Raw genomic sequence first — 25,772 nt, 5'->3', positions numbered from 1 at the left:
GACACTTCTGGCGAAGCCTTCAGATCAGTGATGCATTGCTTGTGCACAGAACCACGCCAGGCGCAAATACAGGCAAACTTCCCCTTCGAGAAGCCTCTTTGATTCCGTCATGGCCACAACAAAGCATCGCGGGCAGCAGCGGGCAAAGCACTACAAAGCATCGTCAGTCAGGCTTCTGCACCGAGGTCATACGTTGTCGAGATTTCGACTGGCCTCACCAGGCGTACCAGTCGTCACCTGCAAGTTGGGAAGAGTCCAGATCCACCTGTTGAACCAGAGCAAAAGGGCCTCATACGAGGAGAAGTCACCACTCGCTGTGGAAGGGTTGTCAAGCCTCCAGGTCACTTTGGCTGCTCTCCTTAAGGACACTCTTGTGTGTTTTTCGACTACGTACAATGGGAATGTTAATTGTCCCTTAGAACGGCTTATCCAAAGGGGAAAGGTGTAGCGTATCCGAATTACACCGCGCGTATTCAGGATGGCAGCCACGCGCCAGGCTTCTGTGGCTGTGACGCAGTCGCTTAGTTCTCGTTTGAGCCCATACGATTGATTTATGATCTGGCGATATCAGACTGCTATCGATTTAGGAAACTACCTCAAGCACCATTGCGGGCATTACATGAGAGCAAATAGCTGTCTTTAAAAAACGAACAAATCATGGTGGCTTACATGTTTCGGTGGAATGAAAAGTCAGGTAACCTAAATCTGACCACTGAGGGCAAGCACGGTTTCTGGATGGTCATTCCGGTCCTTGCTGCTGAGAGAGAATAATTATTTAAAAAGTATCTCATGTGAGCGACGGTATCTACACCTCCCTGTGAGAATAGTCGAGTCTAAAGAAGCGCGTCACACTAGTTTTTTTCATACATATCTGCCCACGTTCACCCTGTCTTTCCCAGACATTTAACAGTAAAGCAAGACCCAGGTGATACTCAGTGAAGGTACAAAGAGCATTAGTCCCCCCCTCCCGTGTTTCACACACACACATGAATTACACAAGGTTGTTCTGGATGAAGTTTTAATCAATGAGGTTCCTCGTCGGGGTGAGGAGGGGCATATGGCTCTTCTGGATTAATGCAGATCCATCCTACTGCGCATGTGCATCCATCAGGGCATTCCCCTTGTCCATATTTACCCCCTAGACACTGAAACAAATGCGAAATGTCAATAGGTAATTCTCTCATGAGAGTCTGAGCATGAAATGGCATCACATTGGGAAATTTGGATCACGTCCCCACAATTAACGCATTTGTAAATGCCCATGAAATTTTGAAGCTTTGAAAAGGATTGGCTTGTCTTTCGTAACTTCGACTAAATATTTATGCACTGTCCACAACGTTTATTGGTCCATCACACATGACCAGCACCCACACAAAAACCGCAGACGTGATATTCAAGCGCGCGGTTTGAATCCTCGCTTCTGCTAACATTTAAGACAATACTACACGTTCGCGAGCCCATTTTTCCTGATGACGACGACTTTCACATTGATTACTTTCTTAAAGAGGTGCTCACGTAACTTGATGCATGTAGTTATTCGTTGTCATGCTGTGGATTCCTAGTAAATATGAAGACTATACCAAACTTTCTGAATCTCACATCAATTTGCGTGCTCATCCGCGGGAGAACGAGGGAATTGTGATGGTTATATTGTGTTTGTCCTTCTATGTTTAGTTGCATCATGTACCCCAAGAACACAGACGGTCCCCAGGACGTCCTCACATTGTCTTCGTGTCGTCATCCTTCGATGTCTATTCCCAGAATGTCCTGAGGATGACACTCGCGGATTGTCCGTGCAGAGTCATTCACGTACATCCTGTGCCAGTGGGTAGCTATCGGGATGAGAAATACTTTCAATTTCCCTGCTAAAACTCTCCAGACATTAAGTGACACATTTGTTTTGCTTTCTGGGCCAATCCCACGGGCTGAACGGCGTTCGTCAGAAGAGAGGCTGGTCCTACGTAAAATTTCTTCCCCCCAAAGAAGGGGTATGTCCATGATACCTGGAGCATTTACCGCGGAAGAGACAGAACAGCGCGATTCTCTAGCACTGCGTTTGACTTTTGAAAGTCCTACCCGAATGTCTCAACCCAAAAGCAGTAAGAAGCATAGGCTTCGCATTGCTTGAGAGTTGACACTTCATGCAATTCTTCGCTTGAGTATTGTGTGTTTGCTAAATTTAATTAAACTTCGATAGCTCACCCTTCGTTTTGTGTACGAGGCGAGCAGGACTCTCGAACCTACGAAGGATTGCATAACAAGCGATAAATAGTGTCTGATTTTTCTTCGGAAGGGAATTCCAGCACCTTTCGCAGTGTGTTTGTCCGTCTTTGTGCTCCGGGCAAAACTTCTCTTCTGTTTTTTTTTTTCACCTTCTAGATTTCTGTCTTTTTAAATTGCCTCGCTCATTTCCGTTATTGACACTTTATGCGGCAGTTTGTCAATATGAATTGACAGTAATCAATCAGTGAAACAGAAGTTGTCAAGACTCCGTGTGGTTCGTGACGAAAACAAATAAGGTACACTAAAACGATGCTAGATTACGTCCCTGCTGTGTCATCACATTCTCCTACATCGGTCCTTGATGACATCCTACGGACAATCACAAGGATATCGTGAAGACATCTGTGAGTTCCATTTTAACACATGGGGGATACCCTGAGGACCATTTTCGCCCTCCGGTGGACGACCTGTCTACCCCTGTATGATAACCGTCGGATATCCCAGGGACGCAAGTGTGTTCTTAGGGTACTTCTGCTATACGGTGTCGCTTTGTTTGTGCTTCGCCCTTGAGTAGAATCGGAGTTTTCGATCACTTTCCAGTCACATTACGTTGGAAGTGATGTGCTTATTTCACACTGACTCAGGATCCACATCGCGTCCAGTCTTTATGATGAGGTGGCGTTCGTGAACACTCTTATACATGCGGACAAGGTGTGCCTTCACGACCTAGATTAATACCGCGGACATTTGTCCGGCGTTCGTGACTGGGTTTACACACTTCAAGCAGGATTTGTACAGACGCAGAGAGTTCATCTCCCCCTGAACCTGCCGGATGGCATCAGATGAAAGCCGGGAAACTCAGCGTCAAGTGCAGTCACTGACGGTACGTCGAACCGGGCATCCGCGTTGGTGATCGAGTGCCGATTGTGCGGATGGTCCAGATTTTGTGTGGCAGTCCAGACAGGGTATTAGATTATAATATTGGCCGCAATTCGTAGGAGGTCGTAACATGAAAAATTATGTCAGTTGCCAGTTCATCGGCAGGCGTAAAGGGGCACTCACCAGCGCATTTTTCTCCGATTACCATGCTCCAAAGAACGTGGCTCACCATACGTTATGAGGTCATTCACTTAGTTCTAGTGGGCGTATTTACGAAGAAACAACTCCAAACTCAAACTCAAACTCAACTACAAACTGAAAGGAGTCGTGACTCCATTCACTAAACGGCCAGGCCCACTTTCGCTGCTCGTGACTCAAGTCAAACGCCGTGACTCCATCTAAGAAACGGGGTGACGGAGTGAAAAGGACCAAGCCGGAAGCGTAGTGGCGTAGTTCCGCCAGCTCACAGAAGGGCTTTGGCTGTTAGGTCGCTTTGACGCCTGAATTGCGTGTACCGTGGTGTGGAGACACCCCTTCCACAAATAGCCTGCACAAATCTGCATGGATGAACGATGCATCGACTCGGTCTTTCGCAGAATCATGATGTTAGGTGATCCACTTTTCAAAATGGCACCCCTGCGGTGTCTGGTGTTTGCGAAGCCAAGCACTACGAAGCGGAAATATAGGTGGCTGATAGAGGGTGGCTCGCAAGCAGGCGCGAAATTGGAAGTGATTTATACTATTGTGCATGAAATGGTAGCTTCCTTACTCTACGCAAAAGGAACTCGTATTCAGACACCGTAATTTCGAGCGTTAAGGCTACGGTACCATTTTCGTCTTCCCTATATGGTCGAAAAAGGTGTCACTACGGGGCGCAACCACCTCTTGTCGAGTCGGTGTCCAGCAGCAACCGGTTCTCTTTCGAATCAGGTTATCTAAAAAATTCGTACCCCCAAAATATCTCTTCGGACTCCGGTCACAAAGGCTAAAGTACATGATTGAGAAGTGGGAGGAACGTTTTCCAGAAGGCCGTATCTCCTACGAAGCATGCAAACAAGAAGGCTTTCGGGACCGTGCAACGCGAAGGACCAGAGTACTTTACACTGAGTGACTATCACAGCACATGCCACATGTAACTCCACGAAGTTCTAAAAAAAGTAAAATTGAACACGACCTTCTATCTCTTCCTATCCTTTATTTCGCTTCGTGCCATGGAGAAGGATTTGTCCGACATACTCCATTCAATGAGAAAATGTCAGGGTAACTTTTCAAAAAAAGAAAGAATGAGAGAGAGAGAGAAATGCACAGCACGTCGTAGCTCAAAAACGATGACCTGTCCTTTTGGTGTTTTTGCTCACTGTTGTTTGAGGTACCTGTTGTACACGTACAGCTATAGCGTACGATAACGTAAAACCAGTGTTGAACATAGCGGCACTGTTAGTACAGTCGCTAGTGGGGGGGGGGGGGGGTCACTTGGGGATTTCGAGCGGTCTGCCTGCGTATATTGGCGGGTGCCGCTACAGTATTCGCTACTTTTTCCAGTAGCGGAGTAGCGCTCCCGCTACATTTTAAATCGGTAACGGAAAAGTATTGTGGCTACACATATGGGTAGCAACGGTACTCTTTGTCCGTTACTGCAACAGCTACTTCTCATAGCATGGAAGACGTGCAAGACAGTGAAAAAAGGTGAGAAAATGGCGAAGCTGAATTTTTACTTCAGTGAAGGAGAATTACTTTTAGTTGCTTGTTAATCTCGCAGACTGATGTGACGATCTTTCTCAATTTCACTAACCTTCAAACGCTATGCGCAATCGAATATTTAGGAATATAAATTGTGTTATTCTGTGCGAAACACGAACAGGTATGTATAACATACTGCACAATATAGATTGGTAGAAATCCAGCGAACTGGTAAGTATGAAGGGAATTGCCTCAGGACGACAGCCGCAGACATTTCGAAGAGAGACCGTTCTTCTCCTGGGCCCACAAGAAGAACAGCCTCTTTTCGAAATATCGCTGCTCTCGTCCTGAGACAATTCCCTTCATACTACATAATATGGACTACGAAGCTATTTTCCATCGTACAGCCGGTTGCAAAACAAGTGTGAGCGTGTTGATAGCATATTTGAAATTGCGTTTTGCAACTTTATTGTTCATGGAAGATAAAAAAAGCAGGAGTGTCTTTTGGAACACAACTGCAAAAAATATACTGGAAACGCAACGAAATATCGCAAAAGTCATTGCCTTGCAAACCTACCGCCGACTTTGATTTAATGTGTTTGCGCCTCAGGTGACGCATTTCTGGCGAGATAGAATTACCTTAGCTTCAGTGATTTATCCAGGCCCCCTTTACACACCCCCGATACCATAGAAATGTTTTGCGACAACCCCTAACTTTTTTATCTGTGCACTCTCTATAATGTCGGAATCGATACGCAAACAAGCCGAGGCGAACGCCACCTAGCGACAAACACAACACATGGAGCTTCCAAGTACCCAAGGACAACGTAAACAAGTTATTCACGAAAAAGCCAATGAGCGCTGGCAATCAATCATTGTGTTTTTTGTGAAAGACTTGTTCGTAATGTATACGTTGAGATGTTATGGCGTAAGTGTAATAATGACCCCCACCCCCAATTTTGTGCAACAACCTCCCGTACTTGGGATTCTGAATAAACTACTGCTTAGATTACACAGGTTGCTGAACACAACCAAGTTTTTGTTTCATATTAAATATGTTACACTGTATGTATGTGAGCCAACCAAAATGAAGACATAATAATATTATTCGGGAGTCACTGTATGCCAACATGCTTGTTATTGCTGTCTGCACATTTGCTTGGTGCCGGTACACATGCGATTAATTTCAAGGCAATTGATTGCTCACAACGTTTGACGTTTCCTTCGGAGTTCCATCATATTTTTCTTTCTGTACAACTTTCATTACGGAGGTAATTTCACACGGGTAGACTTTTCCTTAGGAACTAATACTCTCTAAAAAGCGTACTAAACGAATTTTTTCGTATAGTCAAATACTTCGCAAGACAAACTGTCGTGTGGCTGGAAGCATGGGACCAGGGTGTAGGCCACAGCAGTAACTTTTAATTCCTGTGAGACCTGAATTTTGTTGCACTGTGCCAACAGCACCCCGACTGCTGCCTATTCTTCTTGGAGGCGTTGGCTCTGGCGAAAGTATGAGCAAACATTATGCCATTCGTTTGATCTTTTTAGCGCCTGGTACCTACTTAATGATGCCTCAATGAGTGATCGCGTATGATGGCAGTTGCGCCCTTGACCACAGGGAAAATTCATCAATTCGTCGACAGTAAGCAGATGGAAAAATTTGAGTTTCGGATTCGTGGCCATCTCGAACAAAATACTGTTGTTGCATAAAAACAGCCTTGCGTTCGAAATATTCTGACTGGAAAATTATAAATGCGCATATGCGCTTTGTGCATTCAATACTCTCTTAAATGTGGATCATCACAAGGTGAAAATCAATGGGAAATAATTGTATGTAAGTAGTGGTGTGTGAGATAACATAAATATTGCACCGTTTTAAAATACATTCAGCAACGCGGTGCCTATAATAAGGTGCTGCCTAGAGGGTTGTTGCACTGAAGTTTGCACAGCGCCATTTCTGGCCCAAGAGGCCACGAATCCAAACAGTAAGGAGTTTCATCAGCGGGTTTTGCATGGTGTTTCAAACGGTATGGTGCCAAGGAAAGCTACAAAACCTGTAGGAAATCCACAGAAAAAGCGGTGCTTCTTGAAAACTGCGAACAACTCGGGACCGTGTATTTGAAAGTGCCGCGTCGTCTGCTAAACTAGGGAGTGTTGCATAATTTGGGGCAGTGATGTTGCTGCTCACTTGCGCCACCTGGCCCAGAGCAACAGGTCTAGAAGTGTACGGTAGCGGAAAAGTAGCGAAATAGTATTTACGCTGCTTTCATTTGGTAGCGGTAGCGGTATCTGTGTCATTTTTTTTTAAATTTGTAGTGACGCTGGAATTGGGCCACTTTTTTGTGAAGTAGCGGGCAGCGGTATTCCGAAAGGAAAGTTAGGTAGCAAGCGAGCTGGTGGTGACGATCCATGACTTGAAAACCTGAGACGAGGTAGGGACGATAACAGACAAACACAAAGAGGCCGTGTTTGTGTTTGTCTGTTATCGTCCCTACCTCGTCTCGGATTTTCAAGTCATGGAGTGACATTCCGTTATTTCGTTTTGGGAGTGGGTGCAACACTTGCTAAAACCACGGTCCCTCATTACTCTTTCTGGTCAGGAAACTCCCGCGAAAAGTTCACTTAGGGCGCCCCGACGACACGTGGCGGCGCATCGTCGCTCGGGAGGAGACTTTCGTGTCCGCCGCTGCCTGCGCGTATCGATTGCATGTGTTTCTGCGGGTGTTTGGAAGTGAGAACTTTTGGTTTTTTGGTGCTTGCGTTTTGCGTGCGTAAACAGAGGTTCATTTTTTTAAATATCCTTGAAATTTACTGCAATCTTTGCACTCTGTTCGTGTGTAAGAGTGATCTACACAGATGAAGGAGACTGATACGAGCACGCAGCATTTTGGAATGACTATATTCCTCGGAGCCTTAACTTTACGAGAAGTGAATGAAAGTATTTTTTTCTTTGTCTACAAAACAGCGATGACTTGCTATACGGGAATAAATACAAACCATTCGCTAATAGCCTTATTGGAGGTGTACTGCGATGAGCGTGATTTGTGGAGCATCAAACAATATATGAACCGTAAAATTTTCAAATGATAGGTCTTTCAACATGATCTCAATACAATAACATTTCTTATGGTACAACTTGCGAGGAAAGATGCAGCAGTAAACGAAGTTAGCTAATACCCGCTTACTCGTTTACGCACCCGATACCGGCTGATATATTCGTTTTTGCTGAATCGGAAGCGGGGAGAGGGAGGGATGATGTTTTCACCTTTTACCTTTTCATTTTTCTGTTTCCTTTCTGATCTGCGATACGGAAATTTTTCTGCGGCCTATACACTACAGACTCTAGAGCTCGTTCATGGCCGTGTATATTGCTACAAAATATCATTTCTTCGGCTTCATCATTACTTTCAAGTGAAAGACTGACTCAATAAATTTTCTGCATTTCTCCTTACTAATCTCTTTCCGGTTATTATATTTATTTGTCACCAGATACTGCAACGTTTTTCTTGTAAATGTAGTTCTTGGCCAGTCCTAAAATTTATTTCCGAGCTATGAGAACAGTGGCCGCTCCCACATAGCTTCATTCTGTAGCAGCACACGCCAGTACAATTTTATCATCTTAAATAGTTTGCTCATTGGAACGTGCTGCAACTGATCTGACTGATACGCCGAGGTTATCTCCAACGCGATGAATTTGACACCTGAATCTGGTCAGCCAATTTCTATAGCTGAACAGTGCTATTAGGGCTACACTTCAGTAAGCGGAAATTCCATCCTGTTAATTTAGTAATCCGGCTTAAATCACGTTGGAATCTCCTTATTACAACTGGTTGGTCAGTCAGTCCAAGCCGCAAAAATAGTAGGGTTCTTCTTACTTGAATACTTGAAGGGTTCAGAAATATTATCATGGGATGATCGTGTGCATTATGTTTAAAGGGAACGCATGAGAGCCATTGCTATCTTAAGTTGATACATCTTCCCAAAGTGTGTAAAGATATCTACAATACGTTAATAGTGTAATATAGATCAGTTATTGTCAACTACATCGAAAAACAACATAAGTTTATTTCTTCACCGAAAAGGATCGAGTCATGCGATTTATAGCATGTGTATCCCCCGTCTCTCATACCACCAGAGACGACTTTCAGATAATCATGATTACAACGCGAGATTTCTATAAGTACTTCTTCTGAGGTCTGATGTCTTCTCTGAAATAGAATCACCTCGTAATTTTATCTCTGCTCAGATTGCAACAAACTGCATGCTACGAGGAAACCACACAATCACTAGTTTGTGCGATTGTGTAACAGAATGAATTAATATGTTTCTCAACCTTCATTGAGAGATATGAGTGAGAGTAAAACCAACATTTTCCGTGTGAGAAAAAGACAACAACGAAAGTTGCAATCTACGCGGAAAATCTGCAAATTTACGCTAACTGAACTAAAATGTTCGGGCTGAACTCATGAACCTATTCGAGAATTATTTCTGCTCTAAACCCGAAATGAACTTTAAAAAGTAGCTGATCAAATCTTCCCTAAAAACACGCAGTGCTATGGAAACGTCGTCTGCTCCACGAGGGTGTCTCCTTCCGAACGACGCGATCGCCCCATGCGGGAGCAATTGTCCCTAAGTGACCTTGTCTATTGTATTCGAGCGGAGTTTCCAGACCAGAAAGAGTATTGAGGGACCGTGCTAAAACCCTCTACTAAGGAGCGGTGATGGCCAGTAGTTAGCTACATGTAGTTAAACCACTAGTTAAAGTACCTGATTTAAAAGGTAGTTATCAACTACTTACAGAAATGTAGTGGCAACTACTAGTTACACAATTATTTTAAGTAGTTAACTACAGTAGCCGCGAACTACTTCCGATTTTGCCGCAAGGTTTATGGCACGATTGTGCTTCCGACTTTTACCTTGGCTACTTGTTTGATGAAAACGGAGGTGCAGAGCAATTTTGTCGTGCATGTGTACTAAATATTCCCTTTTAATGCTTGTATAGTGAAGCCTCATTTGCTGTGAAATAATTCTGCAACTTAGTCTATCGCGTAGGCACAGAAAGAAGCCCGCCGCAAGCTTTGTATTTGACGATCGTAGCAATGGCTTGCGCCATAGTTTGTCATTGCTTTTTATTCATATTTAGGTGTCCAAGAACACTACACGGGATTGGTGTTGATGGACAACGTTAAGTTGTTATAGATGTAGTTAAACTACATTGCAGTAGATAAAAAATTACTTTTAACTACTCCCCTGAAAAGTTGTTGAACTAGTAGTTAAACTACTCAATCGCAAAGTGTTTACTAGAAGTAGTTAGTGGTCATCGCTGGTAAAGAGTTTTAGCATTCTGCTGATACCCTGGTCTTCGAACTGTATCTACCGCAACCAATCAAAAGATTAGAGTCACAAAATACTGTGATTGGTTTCAGTAAGTACGGTACTGTCACTCTAACGTTACCAACGTTCTGCTAACGCTACCTAATAGCGCTTTTTACCACACTTTTAATTACTCAAATGCGCTCTTAGACTGGCTTAGACTGTAAGTGAAACCAATTTGGAGGAATCGAAGGGCCGACAACAGCTGTGGAAGAATGCAATCATTGGCCAGAGAGTAGAGAACTGCGAGTTTTCGAAGTCATATCCCAATCACTGTGCTTCTCGGACTTTTGAATTAGTCGTACGTCCTCGTAGTGCCAGCAGTGCCTCGTTAGTGAGCAGTTACTAACTATCTACATGGTTATACAACGCAATATGCACTAGTATAATACTTACCCCTTGTCCACATTGAGGCTTTTGGTTTATTCCCAAAAGCAAGCGTTGAAAATTTGGTCTTTGATGGGCCCACTTGTAGGGATTCACACCCGACACATCTTGCTGACTGCAAAACATCATGGTTGAACTACGTGTGAATACCTTTTTGTATCTTTCGTACACCCACTAAGCTATGTGAATAATTTCTTGAAGGGCTTGTGATACTACAATATGCTCTATGGTTCATTGAATCGTGCATGTACTGTGCTGTACGCCAGAGTACGCAGGCAAGAGCGATTATTTTTTCTGCGTGCCGTGCTTGTGGCGAGGTACCGACCCTCAGCGTCCAGCTCTGACATCAGATGAACGATGGCGTTAGCCGTTCCTATTGGTTATCGCAACCTCATCCACCTTCTCCTGTGGCCTCCTCACTGGCGGAGGGACCCGCCATGATGTCCCAGTCGGACAAATTTCGGTATTCGCGGGGGCGACCGTCAGCGTATTTATCACAAACTTTAGTATAAAACATGGAACGCAGGTATTGGCAAGATGTGGTGGGGCAAGATGAGACACGGGGTAAGACGCGACATTTTTGGTGCCACGACGCCTCTCGCAGGGACGCGTTGCTCCAAGCGCTCGAAACTTCACTCATACGTGGCTCTGCATATCTGCTGTATTGCAGTTGAGTACTATCCGTATTGGTGCTTGCGTTGAAGAGAGGGAGAAAAAAGTCTGCTATCCCTGCCTGGAATGTAAAGACTCACAATAAAGGCGCGATTTTCTGTACTCATTTTTCTTGTCATCTGCGCCGTAGCGTCTCGCAGGATTATTCTGTCAATGTAAGTCCACATCCTATTTCTTTATTCATTCATCTTGAGATATGAAAAATATGGGCACTCTTAACAGAAAAAGTGATGAATCCGTGTATATGCACGTGGCAAGACAGGACAATTTAATGTAATTTGAATTTAATGCAATTTAAATTTCATGTAATTTAGATTATGCTTGTTCCCCAGATATTTATTTGTTGTACATTGCCTAGTATTTCTCAGTAAATTTTCCTGTTACCTGGGATATTTTCAGCAAAGCAGAAGCGCACTCAAAAGCGAGCGACCAGCGGCACATCAGACTGGCGGTGCCTTGTTTGCAAAGGACGGTGGAGGGAAATAGCTCCGTGTTCTGTGTGGTTGTCTTGCACATCATGTGGGTGGTGTGCTCAAGGGGGATGTGAAGGTGTTTGGGTTGGGCAAACTAATTTGTATAGTTCATTACCACGGCGTGTCTCATCTTGCTCCACCCGATGCCTCGTCTTGCCCTGAGGGCAGGGGCAAGATGAGACGATCTGCATTTTTGAGTCTTTATTGTTATAGTGTTTATTTTAGAACCGGATTTACGGATCAGGAGCTGTAGACCTCTTGGAATATACCTATGCCTTTAAGAAAAGGCACGAAAAAAATAACAATTCCTTTTCCAAGTGCAAATTTCTTTCTAATCTTGCTCCACCTTCCCCTACGTTGACGCAAATAGCCCTCGTTTCCATTTATCTGGCAACTAGCTTGGAATGAATTGTCAGAACCCTTTTCAACCTCAAAACCCCTTTTAAGAGTAGCTCAGAGTAGAAATATGTGTGACGTCACCTGCACACGGTTCGTTAAAGCTGGTGTCCTGACAGAAACGCAGATGAACTGAAGGTACGATGGGAACACTACTGAAAACCCCCACAGAATTTCTCACAAAGACAGTGCTTTCCTTTAGGATTTCTCACACCAAAAATGTGCTCCTACAGGGTTTCATACAGAAAATTCCTCATCCCACAGAATATCTTTCAAATGGGATCTAAAGATGCATCTTAAGGGATATCTTAGAGGGAAGGATCCTGTGAGACGCTGGCATTTCCTATAAGCTTCACCAATCTTCTCTAACAGAGCAAGGTTCCTCTTAGAACTTCTAGGAGACCCTTTGCATTTTCTTCTAGACTTTGTAAGAGAGCATTTCTCTCCTAGGGTTTCCTCTAAAGCGCAGAAGTGGAAGTGGTGTCCACTTTCTTAGAGTTAGATATACGTGCTAGAAAGACGGAATTTGGAGGATCGCTAAGATATTACTTGAGGACGCTGTAGACTCATAAAGCATTTACTATTCACCTGCAAACTTCAAAGTGGGCAGTAAAGCGTGCCAGCCACAAAGAAAAAAAAATCTGGGGATACAGGAAGACAAAACTAGGTGTATTTTATTACAATGTAAGTTTGCCAACTGCATTATATAGAAGAACTCACACCAAAACAACCAGGATGCTGTACATATATACTTAATTACTCTACCCTGACAAGATTAACAGGGCGATGAGGTGACTGTACAAGCGAACTCTTACATCTGGGCCTGCTTTCATGAAACTTTTGAGTGCAACACTCAACGACTGCTCCACTTAAAGTGCCACTACGGAGTAAATCTCATGTCTACAGAATCCTAACAAAGTTATGCAAATGAAATCTTCTTGTCTCACTTTACATTCCTGCTAAACATTTTGGCTCTACGTGGCGCGAAAGGTAGAGAAAATGAATTTTTATTTTTGAGAACCGTGAAGTCATGTTATACACCGACGGAGCGTCCGGCTCTCATCTGGCAACGTTGTTGCCCTTCGCATCTTCCGGGGGGCTCACCTTTTGGACTCCTTTAGCGGAGCCCCACGTGACATACCACCAGACGGCTCCGACCTTGAAGGAAACACAAAGGAGGGAGAAGATATCTCTTCAGTTTTCCCCTCTTTCGATCAGCCTCGCGTGACTGCTCCACCACGTGACCCTCCCGCGACTCCGGTGTCGTTGCTGGGAGACGGGTGTCGTCTCCAGAACATGACATCATTGCAATTTATGGACTTATGATTACGTCACTCGCTCGTTGCGTCATCGAGACCTGTGGAGGCTCAGCAGATCTTCAAAAATTTACAGAAATGCACAGCCTTCGTAAACAGGATTGAAATTTCGCGTATAGAATCCATGAGGTACATTCTTTTCATGGACTAAATAAAATAAACGCTGTTTTCTGAGTCCGGAGTGGCATTTGAAGCCAATTGACAAACAGTAGGCTTGAGTGCAACACTCGCTGAGAGTTTCGTGCAAGCGGGCCCTGTGTGTGGTGCACATGGTCAATAGGCGCTACATCTGACCACCTGCCACAAGATGCCTTCATACGAGGGTCATGCAATAAGTAAATTACCCTATTTTCGTTCTTCAAAAGAAATAGTACTACAAGCAACTCAATGGTTAGGGTAATTCAGTGGGATACGCTGACAACAGAGGTATTGGTTCGTGGAGCAGCTTCCCAATGTAGCATGTGGCGTGCTTGACTGTGAAGTGAGATCCGTCATGTATTTATTTACAGCAAAAAAAAAGCTTTGAATATATATTGACAGCATCCGTTGATGGAGAGGTCTGTATGAGTATTCAAGTAGTTCAGCATTGTCTTGGATAGAGAGTCATGAAAACGTTCATGATGAACAGCGCATTGGGAGGCCAGTTACCGCAACAGGAAACAATGTTATCTGCAGTCCAGAAAATTGTCGACGAAGATAGACGGGTCACAATTAATGAATTTTTTTATGCACTGGTCCCCTGGGACTGATGTCTGGCACTCAAGCGTCGAAACAATTTTGTCTCAGCAGCTTCATTACAGAAAGGTATGGGTGAGATGGGTGCCATGTTTGCTCAGTAACGTTGACATACAGCAACCAATTAATTCGGCAGGAGTTTTCCTTCAGTGCACTCTTAAACCCGTACCTTTTATTGTAACTTTCAGAAACAGGTAACGTTTATAGAGACGTAGATTTCGAGATTTATTATAGGTTACACCACTGTAACATATATTTAGAGGTTAAAAGCTACCGAAATCATGTCTTTACAGCAGCAACAGAAGTTAGATCTCGGAAAAAACAAAAACAGCTTGTTATAACTTATAAATGTACCCTTTACTCCGACACTGTAACGTCTAAGCAAAATTTTCAACGGCTATTTCTTTGTTAGGTTCTTGTCGTTTGTTTTTCTTCTGTTTTGCAGCATAATGCCACGTTTCAGCCTCCCATTCGAGACGACAGTTGCGAATCTACGTGCACCTTTTATTTTATATCTGTTTCAGCGTCATCTGCGTCGGCTACATATTATCACTGCTGTATCAACACGGATTGTAAGTTTGCAGTCTGGCATACTGTTAGCATGTTTCTTTCTGCAGGGTGGAAAACCATTCCAATGCCGCAACCACCAAGATTTGCGCATTTCCGACAGTCTATTTCGCTGCATAGCCGAGCCTGGTGTAGCCACACTGAGAGCGGTTTCCTTGGAACTCCGAACGCTCAACATGTGTCCCTTGACAGGTGCAATCAGTTTTCATCGGTGATTTTGCTCGTCAATGTTCCTCGCGTTCATCATAGCGCCGTCAGGAACAACGGGAATGCGAGATGTCGCTACAGCCAAACAAGGATGTATTCGGTGTTCTGAGGGGAAGGTGTTGTGAGTGCGAAGATTGCAAAGAATACATAACCGAAAACGAACATCATCCACTGCAGCTCTGGTTCACACAGCTTCATGCACTGGGTAAGTGTAAATTTTGTGCTATGTACGTGCATTATCTTAATAGCAAGAGCTGTTAGCGCATGTTTGTTGTGATTATCGCAAGCGTTCTGCGGTCCTGCATATGAACGCCACTTACGCTTGCTACTTTTCGGCTCTTACTTGGTCGCGAAGTCAATACACCGGCGTGCATTTTGCGAGCTGCGGATATATTCATCGATATCTATAATTCGCAGCTTCCTACTTGTTATATTCTTACGATGTTCTAAGCCTCAGTCGCGCAACAAGTTTTACCATATTGATGATGATAATTACGGGTTTCATGGCGCAGCGACAACGAGTTTTATCTTATTGCTAGCCTCTGATTTCATGTATGTAACGGTCACATTACATTTAGTACGCACTTGCTGCTAGGTATAATACTATCATCATGTTTGCAGATGGAGCAGAATAAAATGCTGTAAAAAAAACGCGTCTTGTGATTCATGCGCCACAAGACACATTGATAGAGAAAAGTATGTGATCTTTAGTTATTCCTTTTGGCATTTGTGGTGGCGCTTCCCTGCTTGAAAGGTGTTCCATAAAACTCTATGTAGTGCTAGAGGTTATTTATTGGCTACCTGCTTATTGTCTTCATCCCAGGAAGTTCTTCGGGCAGAGGCTGGGGATGGCCCATCAGAAAGCAGTATATGAACAAATAACATATTGAATGGTTCCGTAAATGTTGCTCTCGATGCCCAAACTTTTGTCCACAGGATCCCACATGTACGTTCACATGCCGTCACCAGCGCAATGGAGTACTTCACAAACAACGGTCCCAGAGCGTCTCCCACGCTGCAAACGATACGCAAACGCTGCAGTGTCTCCTGCGTTACTCTACACTCATGTTTCCCAAGGTTGCGTGCGTTTGATATAATGCTGTATCGCCTTTTGCAACGCAAAGGTGGAATAAATATTTTTTGCTCCATTTCGTTGTGTGTGTTCAGCTTAGCAAAAATAGTTCAATTGTTCTCACTCGCTGGCTTCCTCGCACTTTTATGCATTGCTTCTCACTTGGACGATAGTTTTTCTTTCCACATATTTTTGGTAAAGCGACCACGGCTTCTCCTCGCATCAGAATCGCTCTTGTGCACAATGTGTCAGCATGTGGCCTTTCAAGTGTTCGTAACATCAGGTGTGAGACAAGACCTCTAAATAGACTTCTGTTTTTGTAATATATATATGTACAAGATCTCCTTTTCTGTTGGTGCATTTTGGTATGTTCTGTAAATGTGTGTCGATGTCCGCACAACGTACAGGGTGTTTGTTTTTATTCGCATCAGAGCAGCGCTCATTTGGCAGGTGGGTTATGTTAATTTTCGCAAATTAACCCATCCGTAGTTACGAACACTTCCTGACGCATGTGTTTGTAACTACAGATCGGTCAATTAGCGAAAATTCACATAACCCACCTGCCAAATGAGCGCTGCTCTGTTGCGAATAAAAATGAACATCCTGTATAAAAAGCCGACGTTGGCGTACCCTTTACGAGCAGGTGCTGGATTGAAGGCCGTAGCCTCTAATTAGTGAGTTTCCTTGTAACTTTTATAAAAGGTACTGCTCATAGGGTACTTGGTAACTCCGAAAATAGAGCTTAAAATATTGCGATTTTTTACCCTTTACTAAAGGGTACAGAGTTAAGAGTGGACAGTGGTGATGCATTTCTTGGATGCGTTAGTACTGGTTATGATATGTAGGTGCATTACGCAACACCGGAGACAAAAGAAAAAAAAATAGAGAAATGAAATGTGAAGTGAACACTTTGCTTTGTAAACAGGACACAATGCAAGGCATCCAAAATAGCCACCATGTTAGCAAAAATGTTCGCAGAAAGTAGGTGACTTCGTCATAAAGTAGTGTTGAAACCCGTATATCAATTTTATATATCCATTTTTATAATATATATTTTTCAGCTTTTGGCCATAGGATTTATTCTGTTCACAGCAGAGAAACTGATTTATGGGATGACCATCATACAGCGTTACAGCATTAGACCGGAATACGTGGGACAAACCATGTGGCGTATCGCGCCATTTTGCAGATCTAATTTATGTTGCAAACTAATGCTACACACAACAGTCCCACCTGCCTTCCATTATTAGTCTCTCTGCACATGATTAAGAAGTGTGCAGGCATATGATTTCCCGTCATTGTAAAACGTTATGAAGCGATACACACTATGAATGTCAGAGAATGAAATGGAACTTAATGTCAACTGCGCAGACACCATACATTCGTAGATATAAGGAGGCAGCCGTGTGACGTTGGGGTTGTCAGACAATATTATGTTCTTGCATAGCAAAGCACACCTTTCGTCACCATCTATAGATACTTTCAGGATTCTTTTGATCTGTAGGAATTGTTCAAAATGTGTGACTACAAAACTGGAATCACTTTTTGATGGCCTTGTGTAGGCCTGGCTGTGGAAGACAATGCCATTCATCACGAAGCGGTGATACTCGTTAGCAGACGGCGGCCTGTTGTAGCAAAATTGCTGTAGTGCATCTTCCTCCTACAACGAAAAATAGTGCACGGGCTTTGGCCGGACAAGAAAACATGCTTCTTCGACGTATGTTGCGCTTTGAAGCTTCGCATATCCCAACTATCTTCGCACACATTACTTACCTGCGGTGACAGTGGCATAGTTGAGAGGGCAAGGTCCAATTCTTGCGGCATTGCTGTCCTCTCAAGCACCTGAAGAGGTGGCCCCTTCGCAGCAGTTAGACACTTTAGAAGCGTGCCATTCCCCCCATCAAACACAAATGAGGAGTGCGCAAAAAGAGGACACAAGTACTGCACGCTCTTTGCTAAGTGGAGAAGCAGATCAACATTATACGTCATTTTTGTTGCTCCGCTCAGTGCTGCATGCCTTGTCACAAATTCAGCCAGCAGGTCATCTAGAAATGGGCACATGAAGAAATTAGAGCAAGCATGCAAAGAACCATCCTCATGATTCAGGGAATGGGGTAGCGTGGGAAAAGGCTAAAACAACGAAGACACTACAACAGGACAAGTGCTACTTGAACAAGTATTTGAACTTGTTGTGTATTTAAATCCTGAGTTACGTACCGACTAACCGAACAGCCCAGAGTTCCTAAACCACTCTTGTGCTCATCGTAACATTGTAACTCAAGGTGAATACGAATTTCGCAAAGTATATGACAAAATTTGGTGTGATTACACGCCATGAAAGGAGCTCTGCACAGTTCAAAAACGCTGCTAGCTGCATGAAGGGAATTGCCTGAGGACGAGAGCCGCCGATATTTTGAACAGAGACTGCTGGTATTTTTTCCACCGTCCTCATCATTGGCACGGTATTTAAAGGGTTAGGTATGACACTGTTGTGCTCTGCACAGTTCAAAAAATGCTGCTAGCTGCATGAAGGGAATAGCCTGAGGACGAGAGCCTCCTATATTTTGAACAGAGACTGCTGGTATTTTTTCCACCGTCCTCATCGTTGGCACGGTATTTAAAGGGTTAGGTATGACGTGTTAAAGGTTCACGCGGATTGTGGGTCAACCGCCGGGAGGGAAGAAAGGGTTCGCTGGATTTCAACCTGCCTACTGCAAGTTGCATGCACCTGATAAGTTATCAAAAGGGAAAGACTCTGTAGAGTTTGTCGCATTTAGTAGATGCACAAGTATTTTAAACGCTTTAACAATCATGTAAAAACTTGCTGGCTCTTCACTGTAGGTAACGTATTCTGTGATGTAATGGCTAATTTCTGTACAAACAGAAGCTGTCATCTTGGAGTTTAGCTACATTTACCTATTTGGCTGCATGCGACTATGCTTGCACTGCATTCTACAGCGGCACGGTTTTGCAGTCCAGCTGACCATGACTGAAAACAGCTACCTCGGTTCGGTAGGGCGCGCGCTGGGGGACTTGCATCGAGGGAATGACGTCATGATACACATGAAAACGGTGCTTCTTTTGCATCGAAGCAAACGAAACTGAACGGTTAAATGCCGTTAATTCCCACTGTTCTGTAACAACCACTGAACCCAATAGCGACAGGCTATGAACTCCGAGTTCACGCAAACATGATTGAACTACAGCGTTGGTAAAGTTTTGTTCCCCCTGTGCAGAGCTCCTTTAAAGACAGCAAAAAACGAGGAAGAGTGGAGAACAATGTAGGTTGACCAACTACAAAAACATAATGGAAAGTAATTGTTGTGAGGCTGGAGCATACAAGGAACAAACACAAAAAAATATGTACCCATTATTTGCCACTTAGTTCATGAAAAAAAAAAGACCAATTCAGTATTGATTGATTGATTGGTAAAAGAAAAACACGGAGATGCTAATTCAGCATTCCAAAATGGATTTCATATAGAATGTTATACTGGTGGCTGAAGGAGCAGCGTACAAGCTCACTTACCACTAGTGTATAACATGGCCATGTTTTCCATTCCCAACCTTGATGCATCATGTTCTGCTTAAAGGGAGAATCCGCATAAGGTCCCTTCCGAGATTTTCGAATATTCGTCACCTTTAGCCATCAACGACCATGCCTGTAAAATATCTCCTTCGAAAACTGAGTCAAACTTGATAAAAATGATTTTCTTCTATGACGCGCTCGGTGACAGGGTAGTGCGAGCCACGAGCGCTTTTCTGCAAGCAACATCGAGCGTGATGTAAGTCGCGAGATATCCCGCGCCGTCCGCCTTGCTTTGCTGTGTGTTTTGGCAGTTTTGACGAAGGAAATTTTCCGTAGCAATTGTGTTCGTTACGTCGCACACTGATCTTACACCCACCACGATGGCCGGTAAGACATGCTGCATAATCAGTTGTGGCAACAGGTCGGATACAACAACAGACGTAGCATATTTCCAGTTTCCGACGGCCAAACAACGTCGTTTGGAGTGGGAAATGGCGCTGCGCAAAATCAAGTGGAGGAAGACCAGCTCGAGAACGATATGTTCTCATCATTTTGAGCCAGGAATGTTCGACACGAAAAGACGGCTCATGCGGGAACTCGGAGTGGCACCTGCGGGCACCTGCGGGAGGCACCGACCGCATGTGCACCTGCAACATGTTTCATATTACGCGTGCACCCGTGGCACTTATACAGGGTGTCCCAGAAAACGTGTCATTGAATTATAATAAAAAAAAACTACGCCACCTAGAATCATGCGGTCAACAGCATTTGTTCTTATTAGTTTTTGCCACCTCCTAATGTGAATGTCATTACTCCAAGTTTAATTATGTAAATATTTGCGAACTGAACTCGGAAATTTGCCAAGTAAAGGTCACTTTTTTACCCCACCAATATGAAGAGCGTGCCGAATACACTCAAATTCATGATAATTCGCAGTGATATTCACGAGCTATCGAAAAAAATAGCCGAATATCATGCTTTTCGGAGCACCGGACAATAGCGCGCGATGACGTTTTGAGCGCAATCGCTCTCAGTGCGACGAAAGGAGGTTCCGAAGCCAGCCCACAGAGTGGTAGCAGAAAAAGTAACAGTGTCTAAAATTGGGAGAGGGAAAGCAAAATCCCAGCGAAAGTCGGACATGATAAGCCGTGCCTGTTTTATCTCTTTCTGCGATGTCGGGGAGGGCTGGGTTTCCAACCTCCTTTCGTCGGACTGACAAAGGTTGCGCTGAAAAATTCATCGTGCGCTATTCTGTGCGACCTCCGTAGAGTATGATGTTCGGCTATTTTCTCCGATGGGATAGCTCCTGAATATCCCTGTCAATTATCATTAATTTGACTAAATTAGACACGCTCTTCACATTGGCGGGGTTACAAAGTTACCTTTACTAGGCAAATTTCCGACTTAAGCTCGCAAAAATTTACATAATTATACTTACGTTACACGACATTCATATGAGGAGGTGGCAAAAACCCAGTAAGAACAAATGCTATTGACAGCATGACTCTAGTTGGTGTAGTTTTTTTATTATAATTCAATGACACGTTTTCTGGGACACCCTGTATAAGAATGTGCGACAACCTATGAGAAACTCATCATTATTTACTCCGAGTTCGACAGTCTTCAGTGTATGGGTCCGAGGCCTCGGTTTCAAGCGACGCGCGCACTGGTACAGGGTCCGTCGAATACGGCGAGTCGTTGTGGTTTATGGTGGCGGTGAAGTCATTCTCCTCATTAGAATACACGTCTGAATCGGGCTGAAGTCCCGTGGAGTTCTATTCTGATGCGGAGTCGGTTTCCATGACTGCACGTTGAGCGTAACTTGCTTCCTGGCGTCTTCAATGCAATACAACACATGGGAATCACGGCAGACGAATCTCGCGACTGACGTCACGGCGTGGCGCTCCTCGATTCCGATGCCACCGCCTGCTCACATAGTTTCGGTTTCGCTTTATCGTTTTCGCTGTTTGTAAATTATACGCGCACGTTTATACGAAACGGAGGCTGTTGTCAGCATCTGGGGGGTGGTCTCTGCTGAAATCAACTTTCACTTAATTTTGGGCACAACCGTTGCGGACCCTCCCTTTAATCGTTGGAAGCTATTCTATTTACTGCGTTTTGTGCACGGCAGATTATTTCTGCTACTCACATCTTGCTGACACTATCTGAATCGCAATATGCTGTTAAAATACAGTAAGATCTCCCGAGTCATACGTACTTCTTTATACCAGACAAGAGGTTGTCACACTAGCGCACCCCTATTGGAGATAGATGGGGAGGAGATTTTTCATAGGAAGCAGGATACTGTTTCCGGGCCCAAGTCAGACAAACGTGCAGGTATGAGCTCCTGAATATCAGTCACAATTCGTGATGGAAAGGTGCAAGACTGGTTTTTCTTTTTAGCGTTTCCTTCCTTCGGGACAATCTGCCACATTTCCAAAGAGCAAAGTTGTGGATTTCAAGCTCAAACTTGGGAGCACATTTGTGAGGCATGCTACACGAAACAGCGTCCAATGTAAGGTAACAGGACACTTTATACAGATACTTATCTCTACATTCTATGGAAGTACATCGGCCTCCTGCACAGCCCTTTACATTTTCCCTTTCCCCTCATGGACGTAGAACGGTCTCATTGGATCGCTCTCAAATACGGTACCACAACAACTGCACATGAGGTCCCCTCTCCTTGCTACTTTTTCAGTGGACACATGCTTTGTCACATGTTTTCTCCGATCTTTTCTTTCCCTCATGCGCAGGGACATACTGTCATAGCATATTGTGGAAGCTTCTCCAATAAACACCAGTAGATTTAGGCTTTCTGTGAATTTCCACATTCCTCATTCTTGACTTCGTTACTCGAATGCCTCCCAAAACACAACAAGTTTTGACTGTATCGCATAGTGTCCTACATAGATAAGTTACACTAAGGACAAGTACACCAAGCTCTAGTACATTAGTTTCTCTTACCAGCTCGCTGTAACATTGCTGGAGTGAGTTCTACGCACAACAGTGTGTACGTGGCCTCTGGAAGCCTTTTCAACTGATTCCAATGTTGCCTAGGAATGATACCAAGGGTGCATGGCAGGCAGTAGAATAGGATCCAGTTTCTCCATTCATTGGGCTTCCAGTAGCTGCGTTCAGCAAGTGACCTTGGCAACCTGGAGAAGTAGTGAGGAGGCCTTATGGCAATGAGCCGTTTGTCCATGGCCTCAACAGCAGCAGTGGCACCTGTTCAAATGATAAGGAAGTTATATAAGCCTCCATGTAACAAAAACGGGGAAGAGATGCTGCGGCATCTTACCTGCAGTGGCTGCTGCCAACACAATTTCTGTCAGCTGTTTTGTCACACAGGACACAGTGCATGTAATCACTGCTGTGACTCCGTACAATGTCAAAATGCAGCAGGTTCACTAGAGCGGATGGCCCATTAAGCCCATTTACAGGGCGGCCATACTCTACTGCTAACATAATGTCTCGGAGTGTGCTGCTTGCAGTCCTTTCACCAACAGTGGTGGTGTCCGGAAACCGCTTAGTTCCTGAAGGACAAGAGACAAGTATTTGTGAGCAGAGATTATTTGAGAAGCATAGGCCTGGTTCTTCATTTATGCATCTAATACATACCGTCTATATGCTCCCCCTTGACATAGCACCATGGACACGAGAGGTATCCACTAAAAAGAGTATAGTTTTGGATCGCAGCACGTGCTGGAGTGTCCACACAGCTGCAGACAACGAAGACTTTCGACGAAATCATCTCCTCGCCAAAATGCCACATCATCGGCTGCATTAAGTTAATGTTCTCAACAAACTTCTCGAGGAAGAGTAACATGTTGGGGTGAAAATTCCCAAACCAGAGACCTGCAGGGATGCAGTTTTGAAATCTCTGCTCTGGTGGCAATTCGTTTAAGGTGAACTGGATCGGCCACATGGAAGCCTTTGATTATGTATATACCGGACTGCCGTCCGTGTTGAAGGTTAGTGTGAGGTCACACAATTTCAAGTGTCCGGCGCTGTGTAGGCTACGGAGAAGTTGTCAGTTTGTGATGCCACTGATGGTGTCAGCAGTCCTCCCCATGCAGAGCCTTATCAAGTTCTTGGAAAGCACATCTTTGTTTCGTGTAACAACACTCTTCATCTGTTCATCCATGTTCAAGATGCTGAAGAAATACCCTTCGTGCTTTAGGTCTGACAGCTGTCTTGTCACATTACAAGTGACAGACACACCACCTCAGCTGTGCTTTCTCCGTCTTCAAGCAGTGCCTTGCAATATTTACATTAGAAGTGATGCTTTGCATACTTGTTCGCCCTTGGCAGCCACAGCTTGCGTAGGATTTGAGGAGGTAGGACGAGGTATTTGCTTCCTGGTAATACATCATTTGTGAAACAAAAACGTGAATGAGAGTGAGGAGGTCGTCAACTGCCGTCCACGTTAGTCCATGGCTAATGGTAAACGATATCACCATGCAGATCGCCTCTACCCTTTTCGTCGACGAATTCGGTAATGTGCTTTCTCCATATTCTTGGAAGGCATTAGCAAGCATTTCCGTTTCGATAGAATTGTTCATGTTGTCATCGAGCGGCATACTTTCAGGGTTCGTGCTCTGAGGCTCTGAATCGTCTGCAATGCCAACGATGCTCTCCAATGATGTACTTAAAAAAATTGTCTTGTTCATCGCGTGAAGGACTTGCATCGAACAGGTGGCTTTAACGTACGACGGGCTCCCCGGCATCAAACATCCCTCTATCCGACTGATTCGTGTTGTTCGACAGTTTAAGGGAAGTACCCGGGTTGGCAGAGTCCACATTTACGGGAATTCTTGTAGCCTCTACTGTTCTCTGTGATTCCTCATCGGGTGGAGTGAAACCGCTTTGCTCCTCACACGCTGTGTGTGGAGTCGCACACCTCATCCTTGCTATGCTGGATCCGGTCATTCTTCGGTTGTAAAGTGTCCTTCTCGGCACCTCAAACGGAGCATCCTTGTAGAGATACAATTTTTTTCTCTTCGTAGCTCTGCTCTTCATACGATTTGGCATTTTTAATCAGTTTACACTAACAGTCATGCGTGCGTGAATGGCAAATGGTGAAGCAACACGCAACACGGCGTCAATTTCGTAAAGATTCCTTCTCGCTATGACCTTCTGCTACCCTAATATTCTACTAAAATATACTTTTATGATTAACGCCGTTGACAAGACTAATCTTCAGATCTTTTGCCTGCATTCATTCATTCATTCACGGAATTCTACGAAAGTATGACAGCGACGGCACCACGGTTTTCGTCTGCTACCAAGAAGCAAAAAAAGAAAACTTGTGGAGAAAGGCTAGATATACAAGAACTCGTACTCCAAACCCTTTTTGTAGCAAATTTAAACAGTCGTGACAATTCCACAAGCGATCCTAGTCTCTTAAAGACGCCTGCATTTTGTTTTGGAACGACGTGCTTCAGCTCATAATGTGTAGTGCGCTCTACGGAGCCCGAGAACAACAAATGGCGAAGACTACGCGTATCGCCGCGGAGCCGCAGGTGACCCAGTTTCGCTTTTGGAGTATTGGGCATTGGATTGCCACATGTGGTGAATGCAGTCTGGACTAAGTACCTGCTTGTTCTAGTGTTTGGTTTGCGCTGTGCTGACGTAATGTCTGACATGTATCTCTACGTTATATCTATCGATGACGGAACGGAAGCCGTACAACGAGCAAGTTCCAGCAAGTTTTGTCAAGGATTGCGAGCCAAAGAAAGGTTACAAGAAAGGTACGAAAGAGGCGTTTTGGCACGCCGAAGATGGCGCCATGGCCGGGTTTTACCCAGCTGAAGTGAAAATGCTTGGCAGTAAGTTAATTTTACATTGTGACTGCACACGCAAAGTGTGCATCCGCTAAAGCGGTGTGTTTATTATCGGGAACTTGCAAACGACGACTGGGACTTTTTTAGTGAAGTCACTTTTACAACGAATATTTTCTGCGGACCCTAGTTTGTTGTAAAGGACTTCGACTGTACCACCACATACCTGCGCCTGCATTTCTCTCGTATGTCACCCTTAGTTACAACTCGTTGTATGCATAGCTACTGAACATCAGGTCACTCTGTTGTGTAATCCATATCCCAGACTAATCCTGCTTTTGTATGCATTTTAGGTGCATCTGGGGAATGATGTGTACGTTAAGAAGGAGAAGCTTGAATGGGCAATGGCGTCCAAGAGAGACTCGACATTCTGCGGAGAGCTTTCTCGGCAGCTTTGAAGGGAGACTGACCTCCAAT

At 44.3% G+C, this 25,772-nt stretch overlaps 1 long non-coding RNA gene across 1 annotated transcript in view; it reads right to left on the bottom strand.

The window, feature by feature from the left end:
- Positions 1-1,001: 1,001 nt before the first annotated feature.
- Positions 1,002-25,772, bottom strand: part of LOC135383179 (uncharacterized) — a 43,007-nt gene continuing 18,236 nt past the window's right edge. Inside the window, exons 2-3 of the long non-coding RNA XR_010419720.1 lie at positions 10,555-10,660; positions 1,002-1,145 (exon numbers count right to left, since the gene is read on the bottom strand). This is a non-coding gene — a long non-coding RNA (uncharacterized LOC135383179). The remainder of the gene's footprint in view (positions 1,146-10,554; positions 10,661-25,772) is intronic.

This window comes from Ornithodoros turicata, chromosome 2, assembly GCF_037126465.1.
Source record: "Ornithodoros turicata isolate Travis chromosome 2, ASM3712646v1, whole genome shotgun sequence".
Lineage (NCBI taxonomy): Eukaryota > Metazoa > Arthropoda > Arachnida > Ixodida > Argasidae > Ornithodoros > Ornithodoros turicata.
The sequence above is the reverse complement of the archived record's forward strand: the minus strand, read 5'-3'. Positions and strand labels throughout refer to the sequence as shown.